This window comes from Lissotriton helveticus, chromosome 7 (assembly GCF_964261635.1).
Source record: "Lissotriton helveticus chromosome 7, aLisHel1.1, whole genome shotgun sequence".
In the NCBI taxonomy this organism is placed as follows: domain Eukaryota; kingdom Metazoa; phylum Chordata; class Amphibia; order Caudata; family Salamandridae; genus Lissotriton; species Lissotriton helveticus.
Genome location: NC_136068.1, coordinates 1,770,171,721 through 1,770,192,046, shown reverse-complemented (window position 1 = coordinate 1,770,192,046; position 20,326 = coordinate 1,770,171,721). Strand labels below are relative to the sequence as shown.

Below are 20,326 nucleotides of genomic sequence, written 5' to 3'. Positions count from 1 at the left end.
TACTGGGTAAGAACAGCACACACTCTGCCCTCACACATGATATATCCTAGGTGAGAAGTATTATCGCAACAGGAAATGTGAAAAGATACAGTTATACGTAAAGTAAAAGGTTGTATGTTGGAACAGCGAGTTCCCCAACCACGACTTCCCTATCAACCAGGTCGCAACCACGACCTTGTCTATACCACAATTTTTTTTCACCACGCTTTCCTTTACCACGATTTTTCGTGGTAAAGAAATGCGTGGTAAAAAAAAAACCTTTACAACTACTACCCCGATCCTCCATCCCTTAAAAACGAATCCCTCTACCTAAAATACGATCTCAACCCCCTTAAATCTAATTCCCCTTTCCCTTTTATTAATCACGAAACTCCCCACCTCCTAATTATGTACTCAACACCAGCCACTCCACCGGACTTCACTGGACCGACCACAGCTGCGTCCACTTCAGCTTCAGAAGAACCACTACCCACCACCACCCGCAACAGGTTCCTCGCAGGAGCTGGAGCAAGATCACCGCCGAGCAGCTCACCACCTCCCTCAGCCAGAACCCACCCGCCAGCACAACGGACCCCAACGAAGCAGCCCGCAACTTCACACAGTGGCTGACCGCCTGCGCCGACGACCTCGCGCCACTAAAGAACCCGCCCAGCAGACCCAGAAGCAAGAAAGCCTCCTGGTTCACCGACGAACTCAAGAATTCCAAGAAGAACTGCCGCACCCTCGAGAAAGCCTGGCTCCTCGACCAGACCACAGACAACATGACCGCCCTCAAAGACGCCACCCGCAAGCACCACCAGCTCATCCGCACCACCAAGAAGAAATCACTGAAGGAACGACTGGACAACAACACCCATGACAGCAAGGAACTCTTCAGCATAGTCAAGGAGTTCTCCAATCCCTGCACCGGCAACAACGACATCACTCCTTCACAAGATCTCTGTGACTCTCTCTCTCGCCTCGTACTTCCACCGCAAGATCGCCGACATCCACAACAGCTTCGGCGCACCTTCCACGCACACAACCGTCGAACCAACGCCCCCCACCGCCACCCTCCGCACCTAGACCACGGTGACCACCGAAGACACAGCCCGCACGATGAACACCATCCACTCCGGATCCCCTACCGACCCCAACTGATCCTCTCCCTCACCAGAGACCCCGCCACCGCCAGAACGAGCCTACACGAAGGGATGAAAGACGTCGCCGAGTGGATGAAGAACAGCCGCCTGAAACTGAACTCAGACAAGACAGAAGTCCTCATCCTGGGACCATCGCCCTCCGCCTGGGACGACTCCTGGTGGCCTCCCGCCCTGGGCACCGCTCCCAAGCCAACAGACCCCGCACGCAACCTGGGCTTCATCCTGGACTGTTCCCTCTCGATGACCAGACAAGTCAACGCCGTCTCCTCATCGTGCTTCAACACCCTGCGTATGCTCCGAAAAATCTTCCGCTGGATCCCGACCGAAACCAGGAAGACGGTCACCCAGGCACTCGTCACCAGCCGTCTGGACTACGGGAACACCCTCTACGCGGGAACCACAGCCAAACTACAGAAAAGACTCCAGCGCATACAGAACGCCTTCGCCCGTCTCATCTTGGACATCCCCCGATGCAGCCACATCTCCGGCCACCTGAGGGGCCTGCACTGGCTCCCCGTCAGCAAAAGGATCACGTTCAGGCTCCTTACCCACGCACACAAGTCTCTCCACGACCTGGGCCCCAAGTACCTCAACGACCGCCTGACCTTCTACACACCCACCCGCCAGCTACGTTCTACAAGCCTCGCCCTCTCCGCCGTACCACGCATCCGAAGAGCCACCGCCGGAGGAAGATCCTTCTCCTACCTGGCAGCCAAGACATGGAACTCCCTCCCCATCCACCTCCGGCTGACACAGGACCATCTTGTCTTCAGGAAACAACTCAAGACCTGGCTGTTCGAGCAGTAGCGGCCCCTCCCCAAGTGCCTTGAGACCCTTCCGGGTGAGTAGCGCGCGATACAAATGCTATGATTGATTGATTGATTGATTGAACACCCTTAATTCTAATTCCCCTCTTCATTTTAATATTCACAAAACCTCCCACCTCCTAAATATGAACTCAAACCCCATATATCTAATTCCACTCTCCCTGTAAATATTCACGAACGTCCCCCACCTCCTAAATACGTTCTCAACCCCAATAAAATGAACTCCCTTCTCCCTTTAAATAATCACGAAACCCCCCACTACCATAAAGAAAAACTAAATACTAATCCCAAACCCCTTTAAACTAACCCCTAACACCTTCTCCATAAAAAATAACCCCTCTTACCTGTTTCTCTGCGATTGCGACGCTCCTCCTAACTCCGCCCTGTTCGAACACTAGACCGACTCAGCCTTAACCACGCACATGCGTGGTTAAGGCTGAGTCGTTGTTTGGGCAAGTCGTTGTTCCGCTTTCGTGACTCCGGAACTCGTTGTTCTGGAGTCGTTGTTCAGGATGTTTCCCAAAGGAAAACCCCTTCCCCACGAAATGAAACTAATAACCTCTGTTGCAAAGTCATCTGTGTGCCCTGTACACCCCCTATTTTGCAGACTGGTACTGTTGGCAACTGACCATGATTGTCCCTGTGCTCTGTCTAACCAGACCTAGGCCCAGTGTTATGTTGAAAACACAGTAAAAATACCCACATGCATTAGGGGATACTATGTAATAGGGTACACTCACAATGGGCATGACCTACCCTATAGGTTCCTAGTAGATAATAGGGCAGGGCTCTGCAGTACTGTTTTTAAATGTAAATTGTACCCAAGCTTAACTTTGGTGGTAGGGGCACTAGTGATACTCTACATTATTTTTACATATTTGGTACCCCCAGGGTTTCCCTAGGTGCCCTAAGGGTGGAGGGGGTCCATGTAATTATATGCAGAATCCTTATAAAAGCTGTTTTATATGGCCTGGGGATAGAGAAATTGCACATTTCTCTTCCCCCCATTGTAGTAAAGTGCCTCCCAAATCAACGTTGGTGCTATGAGCACTGTGGATTGAGGATCTACACTAATTTTGTATTTTCAGGATCCCCAAGGTCTCCTGGGTGGGGGGCATGTTAATATCATTATAAGCAGGGCCCATATAAAATATGTTTTATATGCCTTGGTGATGAAGAAACTGCGCCTTTCACTTTCCCAAATGTAGATGCATAGCCCCATAGGATAATATTGCAATTGTTTATGAACACATAAATATTGCTAGGAATTGGATGCAAATATAATTCAAAGTGTTTGGAGAATGGTATTAATAACTTCAACAATATCCTACTGTTGAATCTATTCTAAATTGAACACAAAACTTGTTATAAGACGTTTTTTGTCTGTATGCCAAAGTTCAGTTTCCTGCAGTCTTCTCCGAGTGGTCAGAGTTAGCAGGAGTAGTCAGGCTGCTTTGATGAAGTGATATGTGGCACATCAGGAGAGAGGCTATCCGCTGGAGAGAGCTCTGCTACATAGGAATGCCAGATCAGGGGGGAGGGGTCATAAAGCACGAGGCTTCAAAGGTGGAACAGGTCAGGCAGGGAGTATGGGGTCTGTCTACCCCCATTCCCTCCCCAGCCAGAAAGGAGGCTTAAGGAAGGAATCCACAGATGCTAAGGGGTGGAGAGCTATGGAAATGAGCCATACTGAGAGTTGGTTTAGTTAACTCTTTATGAACCGCTGAGATTTCAGCTATGATGATTTTTAGAGGAATAGTGCTTTCTGTAAGAAAATTATCCACACTTTGGAGTAATTGGTCATGCTCTGGGGTGTTGCCTTACACCTCATTGGACAGGAGTGCTCTCCTGCCTGACCGCATAGTGCAGAGCCTTTTAGATCTGCTGCTTGAAGCTAAGAGAAGAAGGCTTGTGTAGTAATAAATCCCGCACGCTGTAAGGTTCCAGAACGTTTAATCAGTTCAATTCAACATTGGTGCTCCCTGCTTGACAGGATCGTAACAACCCAACATTCTACTGCTGCCTTCAGGAGACCGCACGGGCCATACCAAGTGGGAAGGGGGCGAGGGGGGAAAAGGAAGAAGTGGGAGGAACCAAGTGATTAGTTACAACACATCATCCTCCCTAGGGAGACCACAGGGGGAAATGGGAAAGGGCAGGGGACAACTGAAAATAGGAGCGGGGTGGAGAAAAGGAAGGAGCGGGGAAAAGAGAGGGAAAGATGGAAAGAGAGAGAGTAAGAGAGAGAAAGACAAAAGAGCATAGAGGGATGATATAACTACAAATGCGCTAACAAGCATAACAAAGGGTCCTGCACAGAAGACCTTAGCCCCGGTAAACCCCTGGGTCAATGTAGAAGGATGAACCCATGGCCTCTACCAAAGCTGGCAGAGGGCCACTATAAACAAGAGAAACAGTCTATGTAAGGACGGGGTGGAGAAACACAGGGACGGGGGGGGGGGGGGGTGTTGACTGAGACTCTAACTTCTCTGCCCCCCCCGTTCCTACCAACCATTAAGAGACTCTGAATCCCCTTACTCTCCCGGTTATATCTGATAGAGAAGGGAAATACGTGGGCTAGACACCCCCAACTTCCCGTCCATCCCGAGCCCCTAAATTATTAACAGGTAACTGTAAGACATCATGCTCCTAATAATACAAGTGACTGTCCTCAAGGAAATAATGTGGACACTGGTGAGGAAAACTACCCCATTGACATAGCCTAAGGGGCCAACACTTCAGACTTCTAGTTAAACTCAGTTAAGATTTCACAGGTGGTATTACTGTCAACAAGAGTTATTAGTTCTGTGATGGCCAACCAAAGTCCTGGCCATAATCCAAAGTGGAAACATGGACTGCCCCAGCGGATGCTGCAGGGTCAACTGATACCTAGAACTCCTGCTTTTCCGCTATACCAGTCAGCCACCAGTCAGTTCATAAGTTTACTTCGAGGAGTGGGCATTGAACCTGATAGTGAGCCTCTTTACCCTCCTCCATTGTCTCCTCATAATCTTCCCAGACACCAGGGAACTCTTTTACTATTGTGCTCCAGACTTCTCTCCAACGTATCATCACCTCCATCCAGGTGAGTGATAATAACTTTAAGGTCTTTTCCTTGGGTAATTTCCTGGACCAGACCGCACTGCGTCTGCGCCTTGTAACACCACAGGCCTCAATCACCTTTTCATCATCGTTGTCTGGTCTTGACCATCCTCTCACTTCGGATCTTTTTCCATACTCCGAACCTGAACCACTGGACATGGGCTCATTCCATATAATTTCATGCCACTCTCTCCAAAGATTGTGTCGAATAGGATTACACTTTTCCTCCTTTACTCCTTTAGTTGAAGTTACCATACATTTTCCTTTTCTAATAAATTCATTTCTTTTTTTCCTAACTTCTTCACTTTTTTCCTTCACAGTTTCCTTGCTTAAATTCTTTCTCCTTTCTAGTCCTTTATATGTACCATGTTTTACTTTGAGTTTGTCCATAACCACATTTTTTTCCCATTCCACTCTCCAAGCAGTTCCTTTCCACGCCACCTCGACCTTATATGGTGGTATCCTTTCGTTTAACCGCTCAAACCAGGCTATTTGTGTACTGTTGTTTCTCGCCAGATCACTCCTGTGTTCATTACTTTCTAGGTATATCATTATTCTTAATTTCTTTTGTTCCGCCCCTCCCAAATCGGAGGGCTAATTTTCTGTGATGTAAATCGTTTTCCTAGTACTTCTTTTCTTGTATCTCAATTCCAACTCTTTGCCCCCTATTATGTTAATGTCATCACCTATGTACGTTTTAAGGGATATGATGGTCTCTTTGAGTTCAAATCCCAATGCTTCAGCTAACTTACTTTTCCACAAACTCGTGCTCACCGTAGAATAATGTGACACAGAATCAGCGACTACATCAATTTCACTTCCTCCTAAGTTGATAGTACACACAGGGTTAACTTAACTCACGTTCATCCCCACTTTGTCATCCTTGTCATCCCTGATAACTTCATATCTTTGTACATCACGAGACATCACTTGCATATAATGATCCCCTGTATTTTCCATAACTTCTTCACCAACATTCCTTCCAGCTCCCTCCTGGTCCTTCTTTTCAATGTTAATGTAGACTTCTTTCCCTCCTGCACCTAATCTATTCAACAATTTTTCCACCTTTTCATTTGGAGGTAATGGTTGTTCCTCATTTTCTATTATTGCTACAAAATTGCGAAAATATTCCTTCCACTCTTCCCTTGTAGTTGTAGTAATACCATCCCTTTAAAAAAATGGCTCCGGCGGTGATAAATTATACCTTTTGTTTATATCCATGTTAATTTTGCAATAAAACCGGATATATAGAACACAATCAGTAAGTTTCTCACGGTACTATGTTATTAGAGATGCACGCAATAGGTGAAGAGTGTAGGTAAGCTAAATTCTCACAATTCCACCCAGCGCGATGGCGTGATTACTCTGGAGCACAGTTGTCATTCACCTTAAGTAAGTAGCTCTAAATGATTCCTCCTCACCAAATTACTTCCGAAACTTCTGATAACCCAAAAAAAAAAATGTATATATCCAAAGATAGACCAATATTACTTTGCTTGGTTACCTATAACAACTTTTGTTTTATTTTATTTTTAACTGCCTGTATTATTCCCGTTTCCTTTGAAGTTTGACAAAATATACTTGTTTCCAGAAATTCCTACCTTTTATTCACCTTGTAAATACAGTTCACTTTTACTCATTCCTGTATATCCTATTAATCTTTATACACTCGACTGGTGCAATTTGGGAAAAGGTTCCCTTACGGACATATCACACACGTTTAATTCGCAACCCTGCTCGGTGTCTTCCTCACTCAAAATGGCCTTTAGACGCAATTACGTTATGACGTTTGCTCTTGACTGACCGCTGGAGATCTGAGGGGAAACTCAATTGAAACGCTTAAAGTGTTACCTTCCACCTTTCCTTCCCTTAGTTTCGAATATTACACTTTAAAGTCTCTTTTTTTTTTGTTGCTCCACTTCGTCTCGTTATTCAATTGAAGCCTCTATTATTTTCTTAATAAGCACATTCGCGCTCTTGTTCAGTTAAAATCTCAGAGGGAAAACATCTGCTATGATACCAATTATGCACAGCTTTTAATGTAATTGTTCCATGAGCATTGACCTCGCGCAGCGTGTTTTAATGTTGAATACTCAAAGTCTCTTTACCACCACACACTCTCCTGTGCGCCTGGCTGCTTCTGCTCTTGTTTATTTTCAATTCAAATCAGACTTTGTGACCTTTCAATTCCCCATAGGGTAGCTCCCACTCGCGCTCAGACGTGCTTCACATAAATTCAAAATGGGGTTGCAGAGAATAGATCGCTCCCTGCCCCGCTCACTTCTCCTCCTCCCAGCCACAAAGACTCACCCATAAGCCTTTCGCAGAAACTCGTGTGCGTAAGCTCCGGGTCTTCTTATTGCCTTCAGTCGAAACTCACTGATGCTGCTTTACTACTACGGTGTAGTTACATTCCTACGCATAGCACTGAGGAGAGTTACACTTCTTTCCTTCCGGCATTTTACACCAACGAGGGAAACCGCCACTAATTGTGCCTCACTTTCCCATGACACGGTTGAATTGTCATGCGCTGCTCTTACTGGAGATTTTCATGCGCTTTCATGCTCAAAATGGCCACACGGCGGCAGTGCAATATCCAATTGGTATCGGGTTTGCGCTGTAAATTTGAGGAGAATTTTATGAAAAATGACGGAACAATTGGCTGCGCTCTGATGAACTGAGGGGAGTTACACTTCGAACGCTGATTGCGCTGATTCACCTCAAAATCACTTGCGGGAACAGAGAAAACTTCGTATCCTTGCCTCGCTCACTTTTCAACTCAGTCACCAAGGCTCATTTTTTAAACTTCAAAACGCGGTGACAACGATTAAAATACGTTCCCCGCTCCGCTCAGCTCTCCTCAATAAGCTTAAGCTGCTCACCTCACAAACTTTCGCCTTTTCCAAAGCTCTTATACTTGGGTCTTACTCCTCTTTACTATCTCATTTTCACACGAACGCCCAAGGTAAATCATCAATTCATTTCTTCATATTCCTTGTCCAAGCTCATACAATTCCAGGGGAGAGCACCACACTGACCCTGGCTCAGCTCCGTTTCCTTAGTCGCCAAAATGTAGTAATAAATACCACACGCTGTAAGGTTCCAGAACGTTTAATCAGTTCAATTCAACATTGGTGCTCCCTGCTTGACAGGATCGTAACAACCCAACATTCTACTGCTGCCTTCAGGAGACAGCACGGGCCATACCAAGTGGGAAGGGGGTGAGGGGGGAAAAGGAAGAAGTGGGAGGAACCAAGTGATAAGTTACAACAGCTTGCCATGCAGGAAACTTGATTTGCACCACCAGCCCATGCATTCTGAGTGACCGAACCTGCTGCAGTATCTGGAACAACAGCCCTGTGGATGTACATTGCTTCTAAAGGTTTTAAGAGTGTACTCCCTGCAAGCTACATGTTAACAGAGCTCACCTGCATCATCACTACTAAGAGTCCACTACATGGTGTGTGTCCAGTGGACTTTTAAGGGTTTTGTCCAGGTGCATTGTGGAAATTGTGGTCCCAAACTTTCAATGACCATCTTGGAGCTTCCAGACTCCTGGATTCTATTTTGATCCATCAAGAGGAACATCATGAAGAAGTTCCAGAGGTTTGGAGAAGTTTGGAGTATCTTTGGGAAAAAGCTCCATAATGTGACAGACTCAATCACAAGGACGAAGCCGGCCACCTTCAACCGGCCCGGATCCGGGTTCATTCTGCTGAAGAGCTCCAGAGGCCCAACTTCCAGAGTTAGACCAGGAGCTCCCTGAAAGTCAAGCCGGGGAAACCTCACCGAATCCTGACCAGTGAAGAGCATCGAGAGACTCCGGAAGAAAAAGCTCCAGAAACGTTTCCAAGTCCGAAGGTAAAATTTTGACCAGGGCCTCCCAGTTAGTATACTTCATCACGGGCAGCCTGAAAGTTCGATTTTGTCCCCGTCTAGCATGACCAGATGTCCCAGAGTGGCGCTACAGGTTTCTACGCGCTAGAAAGCGTTTATACTTTCAAGATGAATATCTCTGGTTCACTACATTCAATTTTTTCCCGTTTTGGGGTCATTTTAAAGATAACATTATTTCCTATTTTTATCAATTGGTGTGGGATTTTTATTATGTGTTGTGCCTTAATTATTTACTGAATTGGTGGTCGCGGAAACGCTGGCGTGTGCGATGCGAGATTACCACTGTCACCAGGGACTCAATTTCCCTACTTACCAACTAGTCATAACAACGTACGCGGATGACACTCTACTATATGTTAGAGAACCTGAAAAGAATCTGGCGCCACTTCTGCGGGAAGTAGTGCGGTTTGATGCACTATCTGGACTAACAGTTAATTGAAATAAATCAATAGCGTTCCCCATTACCGCTGCTACAGAGCAGTTTGATATGGAATACCCATTGAGGTGGACCACTGAACCCGTACGATACCTAGGAATTCAGCTACACACTGATTCTGAGGTGGTATTTCGCGAGAACTATGGAACAGCCATGGCTCGTTTGGAAGACAATGTTGATATATGGATAGGGCTTTCTCTCTCACTACTAGGCAGGATATCGATAATGAAGATGGTGGTCTTGCCCAGACTGCTGTATTTATTTTCGAACATACCAATGGTCTTGCCAAAGTGCTTCTTTACTCGTCTAACATCACTGATGATAAAATTGGCATGGGCTGGAAAGCAAGCAAGGGTACAGTGGAAAATCCTGGTTCTACCATATCAACTGGGCGGTCTGGGGGCCCCAGATTATGATCTATACTATCGAGTGGCGCAAGGGGCGCACGTACACAGCTGGATACACAATAGAGATAATGCGCCGTTTATAAAGCTAGAAAGTCTTTTTGCGGCTCCGCTGCCGCTACCAGCCATTATATTTGAACCAGCGGACCGACATACGGGCTTGCTTGATTCATTAAACTCGCAGAGACATGCCTGGCATGTGCTGCTGCAGCACCATGCAGGGGCGATATTGTATTCCCCGTTGATGCCCATTGAATAGGCGGCCTGGTTGGCCCCATGTAGGGACAAAGGTGTGATTATGGCAATGATTGCCCTGGGTATAAACACGATGGGAGACATGTTTATAGATGGGACTCTTAAAACAATGGCTGACGTGACAACACAGGAGGTACTGCCCCCTGGACTGCAGCGCTTTCAATTTCACCGAGTCAGGGAGGCATGGCGGGAACAGTTGGGTGATGACTTACAGGAGCCCCCAGAACTTTTAGAACTTACACATGTAATTAAGACGGACACTCCGAGAAAAATGGTCTCTACTATATATTAGATAACCATAGCTGAACGGGTGACTGACTGGGTACAACAAGGCACACCTAGCCTGGCAACGCGACTTAGGAATAGCTATTGATGATGACATGTGGCGCTACTGCTGCATCAACACGAAGTGCGTCTCCCTGAATGGTAAGCACAGACTAGTGCACTTCAAGTTTATTAATAGAGTTTATCACACCCAGGAAAGACTGCATCGGTTTGGGCTGCGAGAGTGTGCAACATGTGACAGATGTAGAGCGCAAAGTGCAGGGTTTCTACACCTGGCATGGGAGTGCCCGGGGGTGCAACGTTATTTAAGTGCAGTGTTTCAAGAAATAAGCAGGATTCTGGAGGCAGAGGTCACCCCGAATCCGCCGCTTGCACTGCTAGGTTATTCAAAAGCACTGCCGAAGGCGAAGCGTAGGATAGTGGATGTGGGAATGCTAATGGGGAAAAGGAGGTTAGCTGCGTGCTGGATGAGGGGCCCCCTTCCCAAGATTGCGCAGTGGACTAGAGACTTGACTTATTGCTGTACGCAGTCGGAGAATTATAGTGAGCTGCTGCCGCCCAAAAGCAGACCCAAGAATTTTTGGGGATTATACCTGGAATACATGAGACGGCAGGACACAACTGCAGCAGGAAATGAGGCTGACAGGACGGAGGGCTCCCCCCTGAGGTTGGAAAGGGACGATGCAGCTGGTAATGATGGTATCTGAATTAGAGAAGATGCCGTTTGCTTGCGTTCCACGTCTGGGACTACTTAATTTGTACAATGTCTGCTGAGAGCCACAGGGCTTGTCAGGTGTTAAATAACCACAGGTTTACAGTGACGGCGATAGTTGGGCTGGCATCTCTAGTTATTAGAAGTTTATAAATTAAAAGATGTGATTAAAACACTTGATGATAGAAAGAACAACGCTTAATAATGCGAGAGCCCAAGGTGATCCTTAGATTAACGCCGCCCGGCCTTCGGGATGTGGGCAGAAAGGCTGTGTGAGGTGATTGCATGACTCTTTACATGGATATGTAAGACAAGATACACTTTCTTTTGTATGCACTGTTGATATCACAATAAAAAATTTTTTTTTTTTTTACTGAATTGGTGTTTTTAAATGCTTTACATATCTGTTTCCTAAGTTAAGCCTGCCTGCTGGCAACATGGGGATAATTTATTGAGACCTATACTGAGCCCTAGACCATATTAGTGGCCGTATTGCCAGTGGTAGATGCCTATTTACCACTACTAATAACCCACTTTCCAATAACCTCATGTTCTATCCGTCTAGGAGTTGCATTCTACCCCATCCCAAATGTAAACCCAAATGCCATGGTCTAGAGACAATTTCATCCGCCCTCCAACTGAATCCCAACCAACTAAAGTAAGGACATGTATAAATAATCTATGCACTCAGGCAGATCATTCCTAACTACCACCCTAACCACAACTATTTATCAGATCAAGTGAAAAAATAGGATAGCTTTTTGGCCTTTTTTGGCCGATGTCTGTCAGGCACCAGAAAGTTTCACAACTCCTATGAGGCCTGATTGTGGAGACCTGCTGAGAAGTATGTAAAGAAGGAGAGGTGTAGGAATAGACAGTTGTGCTGCTTAGGTACAGGCCATATTTAGTTGGGGTCTATGCAACATTTGCACCTTATGCCTCTCCGATACAAGTGTTTGTTCAAGAGGACAGATGTCATAATAAGCTCTCGTTGGGCAATTTGTGTTTGATCCTGACTTCCCACCCGTCCCTCAGCTCTTTTGTTGGCCATTTATTGGTTTGAGTTTCCCTGACAGTTGCTCCCAGGTACATCATTATGTTCCAGCTTGCCTGTCTACCCCTGTCAAGTAGACCCTCTACAGCCCTTATGTCCAGCCTCTGCTGTATTTTGTGTCTAAGTGCTCAATGGGCCTCCCAATGCTATACATCTGCCACGTCACCAAGGCTACCATGTATGTCTGGCAGTGCTTTTAGGGCAGCTGCAATGGCTCCAGAAATGTACAATAAGACAGAGAGTCCTGCCAGTATGGGCTTCAAGTTCCCCACAATGCATTTGAATACATTATAACTCATCAGCACATATAAGTAATTCCTCCTGTTTTGTCTCAGAGTCTGTGTCCCATGCCCAAATGCTGCCAAAGCCTCCTGCAGGGGCACATGTTGGATGTCTCATCCCCCTGGCTTACTACATTGCCTGCCTCAGAAGTAGGAATTTGACCCTTTGCTGGTGCTCCCATTGGCAGAATAGTAGGGTCATACATACAGACTATGGATAGGTGAAGGCAAATGTGGTAAATGTGGTACTTATGATGGGAGCAGATATGCCACTGCATTCAACAGAGTGTGTCCCTGGTAGTCCTCATGTTGTATGTGCACGGGTTGTATTTCAAAAGTATTTATTGTTTTATATTAATGTCAGTGCATGTAATATTCATTTTTGCGCAAGTAATATACATTTCAATACATAACATTCACTTAAAAACATGTCATATTCATGTAATCATTTTTCATAGTTAATTGAACATATGCCCTATTCATTTCATTGAGTGACACATTTATCTCACACGGTTTTGCAATATCTTCAATGGGTGTAACTTTTGTGTTAACAAGTCATAATTATTTTGGCACAGGCCATATTCATTTCAACAGGCGCCATATTCATTTCAACATATCATATTCATTTCAGTGCGTGTCAAATTATATGTAAGACTTGGTATATTGATTCCAAAACGTGTCATCTTTATTTCAACCCATGCCATATTCATTTCAAGGTATGCTATATTTATTTCAAGATGTGTCATATTTATTTCAGGGCATGCCATATTCATTTTATGGCGAGAAAGCAAAAGAGGCACACGGTCAAGACTGATTTGCATATGGCTGAGTCCAAACTGGGGTGGCGTAGTGGGCAAAAGAACGATGGATTTAACCCAGATCTTTTGACTGGGGGAGAATGTTTGCATTGTCTGCATTCCATCCATCATTTGTTTGCTGTAACGCATATTCAATTTATGGCATATCAAAATATTTTATATGGGGTTCTATTATCTTGAATCCACATCCTATTAATGTTACCACATTTATATTATTTATTTTATTTTAAAGTGTATCATATAATTTAAATACCTCTCATGTTCAACACATGACATACTAACTTCGGTGTGTGTAAATGTATGATAGAGCTGGGGAAACCATTGCAATATGGTGTCTGCTTCTGATCAGAAGACATTGTATTCCTGATTCTTGGTTAGGCCTATATATGGAGAGAGCACCAGCTTCTTATTACAATGTGTAAATGTATGTAAATGTGTAAATGTAAATTACATAGCAACACAGTTGAAGCAAGTTTTTTGATTATGTCATCACCCCAGCCTAGTACTGCCTCTGTGGAGAGATCTAATCAATTGGCAAATTAATTTTCTTAAATGATCGTGGACATATATACTACATCTACTATTGAGGTACAAACTGTTAAGGCCCTGCCAGTATCTTTGTCTGTAAAGGCCACTAGTCCTCACCTGTCTTACTTCAATTTGATCCTTTTGGAAGAGTTGTATGGCCTCATAAATGCCATTAAATCAGGTTCATTTTATTTACCCAACTTTAGCTGAATATCCCAATTTTTCAATCGCCTCTGTAAAGGTTCCCTATTCTTGGAAACATTCGGTCGTGACACCTTTGTTGAAAAAACTAGCTTCATACTGTTCTAATTTGAAGAATTGTCACCCCGTCTACCTTCTCCTATTCATTGCAAAAACCTTGGAAAAACACATCAACCAACAACTGCCTAGTTCCCTCGAATCATACAACTTATTGCATTCCTCACATTAGGGTTTTTGCCCCTTTCATAGCACTCAGTTTGCCCTCCTCACTGCCTCGCAAGAACGTAGATGTACCCTCGATAAAGATAGCTCAGTGTTGGACTTGAGCCACTTTTGACATATTGTCCCACAATGTGCTTCTTGGGAAACCCATGGATCCCACCTACGCAGCCTGCACTGGCTCCCCGTCAAGAAGAGATGCCTTTTCAAGCTGCTCACTAATGCCTACAAAGCCCTCCATGACACAAGACCAGAATACCGGAACTACTTCCGGACCTTCCATCTGACCACCAGACACCTGCCGTCTTCCTACCTGGCCCTCGCTACCATCCCCCGGATCCATCGTACCCGGGCAGGAGGTCGCTCCTTCTCTCACACGCAACCAAAGTCTGGAACGACCTCCCCATCGACCTCTGAACCTCTCCCTCCCTCGCCAATTTCAGAAAAGGACTCAAGACCTGGCAGTTTGAGTAGCACCTCATCATGCAGTGCCTAGATACCCCTCGGGGTAACAAGCACGCTCTACAAATATTGATTTTTTGATTGGTGGATTATGTGACTTGTCGCACAGCTTTAGAGCGGTTTAGCTACTTCTGAGAGCTCTGAGTCTCAGGTGGCAAAAAACGTTTTTCATGCACGTCTCTGCTTATTTTTTTTTGGCGCCTTTCAGTGATTGTCATTGAGCCTGATGTTTTTCAGCCTATATGTCCATCCTCTGGCGGATATTGTGGAATCACTGTGGTGCATCGGATGGGTTTCAACTGTCTGAAGCTAAACAGCAGTAGAACCAAAATTCTGGTATGGCCCGACTCTTTTGTTCTCAATAGTGGCCCGATCTCTTGTGTTCTCAATAGTGGCCCGATCTCTTGTGTTCTCAATAGTGGCCCGAGCTCTAGGGTTCTCAATAGTGGCCCGATCTCTTGTGTTCTCAATAGTGGCCCGATCTTTTGGGTTCTCAATAGTGGCCCTATCTCTTGTGTTCTCAATAGAGGCCCGATCTCTTGTGTTCTCAATAGTGGCCCAATCTCTTGGGTTCTCAATAGTGGCCCGATCTCTTGGGTTCTCAATAGTGGCCCGTTCTCTTGTGTTCTCAATAGTGGCCCGATCTCTTGGGTTCTCAATAGTGGCCCGATCTCTTGTGTTCTCAATAGTGGCCCGATCTCTTGGGTTCTCAATATTGGCCCGCTCTCTTGTGGCTCGATCTCTTGGGTTCTCAATAGTGGCCCGATCTCTTGTGTTCTCAATAGTGCCTCGATCTCTTAGGTTCTCAATAGTTGACCGATCTCCTCGGTTCTCTCCCAGGCCCCAAATTAGCTGTGACAAATCTGGGAGTCTAATTAGAGAGCAACTCCACGTTAGACCACCAGATAAAAGCTGTGTCAGAATGCTTCTTTTATAAGTAGCCCATTAGCTATTGGGCAAAATGCATGAGCTAATTACACCTGCCATGAGTGCACGAAGTTGCTGCAGGTGCATCACTTTAAACGGTTATTCTTAACTGTTGCATATACCTTACTACTTGAGTTCTGCGTTGTTTGCTGGTGTTAGAAGTTGTTCTGCAACACTCAAAGCGGGTGTAAAAAACCTGGTTGCAAACGTTTTTGCACCAATTTTACGGGTGGTGGCAACTATGAGTTAAATGCTAATTGATCTAGTTATATTTTTATGCTAATATCTTGTGTTAAAAGAAGGAGAAGTTGGGGCGTGGCTAAGCGCCCGATCCGAATGGCGGTGTGGCGGTAAAGCTCCGTCCGTACCAGAGCCGACTGGCGGTTCGCGCTCACCATTCCGCACCGGAGAAGCAGCGCCAGACATGGGACAGCGCCAGGCTTCCGGTGAGACAACTCCCGTCGTGGCTTGAAGCCCCTACACCCGCATTTCTTAGCCTTCGTTTCGGTCACGGCTTTGAAACGGCCGTGACCGCCATTTTGTCTTCTGAAACGGCGCTGTTCACCTGACGCGAACTTTCTACCCATCTGAATTCCAGCGCCATGAAGCTTCCTGCTTTGTCCTCACCTTCCCTACCATTATGGGGACAGCTTTTGGATCGACTCAGGTGACTCTCCTATGTTCTTTGGCTCCATAAATGGGAAATAATTTGTTTACTGCATTCTCCTCAGAACGAGCCGCCATTTTGTGCTGCGCTTCTCCTGCCTGCAATTTCCTTGCGCTTTAAAATAGGAGTTGCCTTTCTCCTTTGGCCACTTTGACATTTCTCTTGTGTCACAATATTCCATTGACTCATTTTTGGCTCTTTTATATGATCTACTGCATTTTTTTTTTTGGGCGCTGTTTGCTTCTACAACCTATTTTTATTCCTTTAGACTTTACTCGTGCGTCTTCTACAATTCTTTTCACGCACGCTTGCATGGCGAATAATCCCAGCAGGACCCCTAAGCGCAATTATATCAAAAACTCCAAATTATTCTCAGCGCTAGCTCACTTAGAAGCTTCTGCATCTCCCAGCGCCAGTGACACGTTGTCTACAATGGATGTTCCTCCACAGAATTCCTCTAAAACCAATCCAAAGAGGTTAAAAAAGGACCCACCTTCTCCCACGAAATCCTCCTCAGCCATCTCCAATGAATTGTTACTTGAGGAGATTAGAGCATTGCGCCCCTACATGGAGGAGACTAATGCCAAGTTGCAAACGCTCACCGACAATTGGTCTCAGAAGGATGCCAGGGTCTCCAATGTGGAAAAAACTGTCTCATCTCTTCAGGAATCAGCCATCAAAATTCCCCACATGGACTCGCAGTTGTCCTCTCTTCAGAAGCAGGTGGAGGACCTTGAAAATAGGAATAGACGTAATAATCTTCGTCTCTACGGCCTGAAAGAAGGTTGCGAGGGGAATGATCCTATCACTTTCCTCAAGTCCTTTCTGCCCAAGCTTCTGCACCTACCCGAAGGCACTACGCTAAATATTCAACGTGCTCACAGGCTTGGTCGACTCCCCTCTTCTACTTCTCCAACTGCAAAGCCTAGAGGAGTCATAATGTATTTTCTGGAATACACAGATCTTTTGAAGGTCCTCTTGGCTGCTAAAGCTTCTCCACGCCTAACTTGGTCTGATTCTACTCTTTTCTTCGCCCAAGACTACGCCAAGGCCACTGCAAATCGACGTAAAGCCTTCCTGGACATGAGAGCGGATCTTCGATCTATTGGAGCAAGATATGGCCTATTTCATCCTTGTTTATTCAAAGTCACCCACAATAATAAGACCACAACCTATGAAGATCCAGTACGACTCCGCAGTTTCCTCAATTCCTGTGGTCCTGCTAACATGGAGATCTCCAGTGCCGGCTCTTCATCCTCATTTCCTCCGTGACTTTTCACATTGTTGCCATTGGATTTCCTGATGCCTTGTTAACCTTTTATCCATGTTTCTTCGTTGTACCGATTGTTACTCCTCAACCCTGTTTTTGACTAGTCCTTTTTGACTAGCCGACCCTCGTTGATGTTTATTGCATTTTTATATGTCTGTTTTATTCTCATTGTTTTTTCTATGATGTCTCCTTTCACCTAACCATGCTGTTTTTCCTTCTTTTGCAGATTCCTATTTAGCGCCCCGTCATATCTACCTGGTTGGACGTTTCATTGCCCTGTTTCCTGCCCTTCGTTGGTTGGCCTTACCCCCCTCGTCTCATCTTCGTTTTCATCCCTCTCATCCTCCCTCCAGATTTTGTATCCTTATTCCTTCACCCTTGTAAGTATCTACCCGTTCTCCCTTCCTAGCTTTGACTCTCCTCATCATCGTTCGTTGGTTTTGTATAGTTGAACCTGTCCTTTTCATGTTTCTTCTCCTTGCTTTATTTTCTTTATTCTCTTGGTTGCTTTTGTTTCTTTCTTCTTGTCATTTTTCCTCTGCATTTTCTATATACCTTCTTGTGCTTCTCCTCTCCAATGAATTCTCTTCCTTTTGGTCTGCTTTTCTCTCTTTCTCACAACTCAATTATCCTACCACATCGCTCTTTTTCTTCATCCGGTTTCTCGACATTGATTTTCTTGATGTTCTCAAACTATGGCTCTTTTTCTTTTCTTCCTATTCATTGTACCAGTTTTCTCCATTGACTCTGTTTTCTTCTTCGGTCTTTTTCTGTATTACTTTTGCTCGATTCTTTTTTGTACTCTTATCTCTTCCAACACTTTCTTCTCCTCCTTTTTCTATTTTCCTTCTTTCTTTTTCCTCTTTTTTCTCATTTCTAGAAATTTATGAGGCTTTCTTTTGTTCCCTATTTACACTTTCCCTTTTTAATTATTCTTGATGTCAGTACGCATTGTTTCTTGGAACGTTAAAGGTTTAAATTCACCCATTAAGAGGCAAAAGATCCTTTCCCATTTAGCCAAATTGAATGTAGATGTCGCCTTTCTGCAAGAAACCCATCTATCTGATACCGAGGCTGCTAAACTCCAAAGAGGTTGGGTGGGAAAGGTTTTTTCAGCTCCTGGCGATGGTAAAAGAAATGGTGTTGCCTTGTTAATTCGAAAGTCTTTTTCTCATTCTGTATTACACTCCGAATTTGACCCTGATGGCAGATGGTTATTTGATAAACGTTCCTCAAAAGGTGTCCCTTTTTCCCTGCTCAATGTCTATGCCCCCACAGGTGGGAATCCTATTTTTTGGAAAGCGTTTGCCTCTCGCATTACTGAATGTATTGATGAAAACTTCATTTTGGCAGGCGATTGCAACATGCCATTGGATCCCTTTTTGGACAGGCACTCCAAATCTTTTTTTGTTCCTAACAAATCCCATAAACTTTTTACACACGCCATCTCTCAACATAAGCTAGTCGATGCTTGGCGAATATGTAACCCGACCAGTAAAGAATTTACATTCTACTCCCCGGTTCATCACTCCCAATCATGTATTGACTATATCTTTCTTTCTCACCACATGTCCCAATCCCTCACTCAGGCTGAGATTGGCCCCATTGTTTTCTCTGATCATGCCCCAGTTCTAATTAACATTGACATTTTACCCAAATCTACCGGTCCTAAGAGATGGCGTTTCAACAATACCCTCCTTCTTGATCCCAAATTTACTGCCTCCTTTATTGAGTTTACTACCGAATTTTTTTTCATTAACGACACCCCCTCCTTAGCCACTCACACCATTTGGGACGCTTACAAAGCTGCGGCCAGAGACTTTATCATCAGACATGTTGCCGCAAAGCGTAAACTTGCCCGTAAACGTACCAGTGATCTTTTATCTCAGATCAAAGCCCTAGAACATTCCTTTTACACTTCTCACACCCAGGAAAGTTTAACAGCCCTTGTAAATGCGAAAATGAATTATAACAAACAGTCCACTGAAGATGCATCGTTGTATTTATTGAAATCCAGTTCGAAATTTTATGGTGGGAAGAATAAGGCGGGGAAAGTTCTTGCCAATTATTTGAAAGTTAAGCAAAACAAATTGAATACTGAGTCTGTTTTTGATGTTAATTCAATCCTGCAACATAAAGATGCTGATATCCTGGAAGAATTTTCTCGCTTCTACTCTACACTCTACTCTTCTGGAACTCAACCCTCTGATCACTCTATTTCCACTTTCTTTACAAGCATTCAACCTCCTCCCAACTTTCCGGTTGATCTAGCCTCCCTTGAAACTCCCCTTACCATTCGCGAATTACATACTGCACTTCACTCCCTTAAGAAAGATAAAGTCCCCGGCCCAGATGGTTTTACGGTCGAATTCTATCAACACTTTGCTACTCTTTTGTTACCCAAACTACATCAACTCCTTGACTCCTTCAAAACCAGTGGTGCTTCCTCGGGCACTTTTTCAGATGCTTATATTTGCATCATACCAAAGGAGGGGAAGGACACTCAACACTGCAAGAATTACAGACCGATATCGCTTGTCAACATTGATTACAAACTATATGCCAAATCCTTAGCCATCAGATTAGATCCTTTTCTCCCAGATCTCCTTGGCCCCGAACAATCAGGATTTGTTAAGGGTCGCTTTATTTCCGATAACACCAGACTCCTCTTTAATGTTCTTTCTAAATCACCGTGATTTAAGGACTCCCTAGCCGCAATTGCCCTAGATGCCGAGAAGGCATTCGACAGAGTAGAATGGTCTTTTCTTTTTTCTGCACTAAAATGGTTTGGGTTTGGTCCTAATTTTATTTCCCTCATTTCCCTTCTTTATGCGAACCC

The 20,326-nt window shown here is 44.9% G+C and overlaps 1 protein-coding gene across 1 annotated transcript in view; it reads right to left on the bottom strand.

Moving 5' to 3' along the window:
• The window catches only part of KCNN4 (potassium calcium-activated channel subfamily N member 4), a 610,224-nt gene that overhangs the window by 456,746 nt on the left and 133,152 nt on the right, over window positions 1-20,326 (bottom strand). The window lies entirely within an intron of this gene.